Source organism: Loxodonta africana, chromosome 23 (assembly GCF_030014295.1).
Source record: "Loxodonta africana isolate mLoxAfr1 chromosome 23, mLoxAfr1.hap2, whole genome shotgun sequence".
Lineage (NCBI taxonomy): Eukaryota > Metazoa > Chordata > Mammalia > Proboscidea > Elephantidae > Loxodonta > Loxodonta africana.
This window is the reverse complement of record NC_087364.1, coordinates 25,511,398-25,515,247: the sequence shown is the minus strand read 5'-3', so window position 1 is coordinate 25,515,247 and position 3,850 is coordinate 25,511,398. Positions and strand designations below refer to the sequence as shown.

Here is a 3,850-nt window from a genome sequence, read left to right as displayed (position 1 = left end):
TTGCAGACTATACCAGGTGATGCTGTAAGAGAGAGCGACACCAAAATGACTGTCTATAAATTTTTTGTGCAGTGTTCCAGCAGAAATTTATTATTTTTTATAAAAATATCCCTGCAGTTAGCTATAGTAACAAATAAATTTTTGTAAGCCCAGCTTACACATATCAACATACCTACAAGGCTAAAACTCTATGTTAATTTACTTTTTGAACCTTCTAATATGCTTCAAGTACAACCAGAATGCTCCTTAGAAGCAAGGATGGTGAGACTGTATCTTACATCCTTTAGACATGTTGTCAGGAGGGATCAGTCCCTGGAGAAGGACATCATGCTTGGTAAAGTACAGGGTCAGCGGAAAAGAGGAAGACCCCCAAGGAGATGGATTGACACAGAGGCTGCAACAAGGGACTCAAGCATAAAAATGATTGTGAGCATGGTGAAGGCCTGGGCAGTGTTTCATTCTGTGGTACATAAGGTTGCTATGAGTCGGAATCGACTGGACAGCACCTAACAACAACAACAACGTCAGAGCTGTCATTATTACCCAATTACAATGACGTTTTCAATCATGTGGTTTCATCTGCACGTGCTACAAGCAGAGCACACACTGCTGTTTTCATTGCTGCTGGCATTTTTATAGTCACTGATTTTGTCAAATTTTCTGATGTTTTAGCTACAATACTGTGGTAATTTCTAAACCTATATCAATAACTTTTTTTTAGAATGAAATAGTGATTAAAGGAAAAGAAGAAAAATAAAAAATGGCTTCCGCTCAGTTGCTAATAGTATTGTAACTAATAGTGTTGTAATTCAATGTAGAAAGGTTTTACAAAACAATTTTGTTACTGGTATTCATATAATCTAGGAAATATTACATTTAATCAGTTTACAACTACACTTATCACCTATTATTCTATGATTAAAATTAATAATAAACTTACATATATAATGATTATTGATTATATACTTTTTTGATAACTAAATAGAAAATTGACAGTTTGAAACATGAAGTAGGGGGAATGCTATGTTTCTTGATATGTGTTTGGAAGTATAACTTAAATCTTAAATTCAGTTTTTTTAGTCTTTTTAAATTTTCTTTAAAAAATCACTGTCTTGCAAATATGTGTCTGGTGTTAATGAAATTATCAGGGTTTAAGTTTGAATTATGGTTTAAAATATAGTGACACATTAAAATTTACATTTCATAGAATTAACATATTCAATAGATTTACATTTTACATTTTCCTGTTGTTTTTTATTCAAATATTGCTAATTTATCTTTTTTTATTGTGCAGGAATATTCTATCATACCACATGGAGGGCATAAATCAAAGAGGCCAAGCGGATGCCAGCAAAGGAAAGCAAAAGAGGCAAGAATTAAATCACTCAAAATACTTACTGGATCCGTGGTTCACTACGTCAAAAGACTGAATGATGGCCAGGGGTCATCAAAAGACACTGCTCAGCAGTCTCCGATTGATAAAGCTTGTTTTTCTGATGCTAGCATGCATTCTGCAGAAAGACAAAAAGTGGAAATGGCAGAATTTGAAGAAGAGAGTGCTGAAAGAGACTCTAGCTATGATACCATAAATAAGAAGAGCCATGTTAAGGGGAAAGGTTTACAAATTTTGTGTGATGTTTCTTTCTGGAAGATACCGGTTCCAGATCATTTTCCGGTTGAAGTCATCAAAAGGGGAAGTGCCTGTTTACAGAACAAAGATGCACCTTTCGGTATTGTGGCCAGGCAAGATGCAAAAGCAGAGGGAAATGTGTGCCAGCTTTCAAAAAGAGCGAATTTACAAGATGATGCCAAATGACAAGAAAATTCTGTGGTCGTGGATGGTTTACTCACCCATCAGTGAGAACTTATACTGTTTCTGCTGTCAACTGTTTGCATTCTGTGGTCACAAAGAAGATGAATCTTCATTGAATAAAGGGAACTTTCTTGAGATAGTTGAGATGCTTTCAAAATATGATCCAGTACTGAAAGAGCACTTAATGAGATTAGAGCAGAGCACATGTAAACTTAAATTATCAGTCTTTTATCTTGCACCAAAAACTCAGAATGAGTTTATAAGCATCCTGGCAAATCATGTGAAGCAGAAGGCTGTCATGAGCAAAGTCTGCGAAGTACTTTGGGATCACGTTTGACAGCACACTTGACGTATCGCATACTCATCAGATGTCCGAAGTGACCAGATACGTAAAAATCAACAATAAGAAGGTTGAAGTGAAAGAAGTCTTTCTAGGATTTTCCCTTTAAAGGGGAAAAATCTGCTGACCTCAACTGTGACATTCTTAAAAAACTGGAAAGTCATGGACTGGGTGTAATGATGTGGTGTACTCAAGGTTACGATAATGCTGCCACTCTGGCTGGGATCCATGGAGGTGTTCAAGTCATTTGTAAAGGAAAGAACAAGAAAGTATTTTTAATGAACTTGTGTTCCATTTGCTTACTTTGTGGGTCATCACTCTTTTGCTGAGAATGTATTGTATGTGACATTTTTTGGAACTCCTGAAAAAATGTTTTCTTTCTTTGCTGCTTCTACCCATCAATGGGTAGAATTGACCATACTGGAGTGTCAGTGAAAAGGCTATCAACAACACGCTGGAGTACTCTTTATGCTGCAGTTAAGCCAGTTAAAGAAAAGTTCAATAAGTTTGTGGCAGTGAAGGAAGTTTATGATTCACCTAAAAACCTGGACACAAGAGAAGCAACACAGGTTCTTTTGCCTGCTGTGTGATTTCACTTTTCCACACTACCTTTACTTCTGGTGTGATGTGCTTCAGGAAGTTAACCTCACCTGGCACAAAACCACACACACACACACACAAAAAAAACCACTGCTGTCGATTCCAACTGTAATGACCCTATAAGACAGAGTAGAACTGCCCTATAGAGTTTCCAAGGAGTGCCTGGTGGATTCAAACTGCTGACCTTTTGGTTAGCAGCCGTAGCTCTTAACCACTGCACCACCAGAGTTTAACTCTAGACAAGGCGGTGACAAAGCTAGGGGCGCTAAGACTTTTTCTTCATGAGGAGTGTAATCATCTACTAGAACATGCAATTAAACAGGCACTGTTTAAAAAATCAGATGAATATGGAATTGCAGTAGAGAAAAGAGCCAGGTTCAAGAAGAGGATGGCAGGGGATGGGGAGCAGTCAAGCGATGCTGGACTAGTAGAAAGTAAAATGTAGAACATTTTCTTTATAAACTATGCTGTGCCAATTGAGCTAGATGTCCCTGAGACCGTGGTCCTCACAGCCCTCAGCTCAGCAATTCGATCTCTCAGGGACTTTGGATGTGTCTATGGAACTTCCATGACCTTGTCTTGTACAAGTTGTGCTGGATTCCCCAGTATTGTGTACTGTCTTACTCTTCACCGAAGTTACCACATATCTAGCATCTATTTAGTGTTTTTCCATTCCCACCCTCCCCTCCCTCATAACCATCAAAGATTGTTTCTTTTTGGGTATAAACCTTTTCATTAGTTTTTACAGTAGTGGTCTCGTACAATATTTGTCCTTTTGTGATTGACTTATTTCGCTCAGCATAATGCCCTCCAGATTCATCCATGTTATGACATGTTTTGAAGACTCATCGTTGCTCTTTATCATTGCATAATACTCTATTGTGTGTATGCACTGTAGTTTGTTTATCCATTCATAGGTTGTTTCCATATCGCTTTCCAAAATGGTTGTATCATTTTGCATGCCCACCAGCAGTGCATAAGGGTTCTGATCTCCCTGCAGCCTCTACAAACATTTGTTATTTCCTGTTTTTTTGATTCATGCCAGTAATGCCAGGGTGAGATGGTATCTCATTGTGGTTTCAATTTACATTTCTCTA

The 3,850-nt window shown here is 37.7% G+C and overlaps 1 pseudogene; it reads left to right on the top strand.

Moving 5' to 3' along the window:
- Window positions 1-1,588: 1,588 nt before the first annotated feature.
- Window positions 1,589-2,715, top strand: LOC104846257 (zinc finger MYM-type protein 1-like; annotated as a pseudogene).
- The last annotated feature ends 1,135 nt before the right edge of the window (window positions 2,716-3,850 follow it).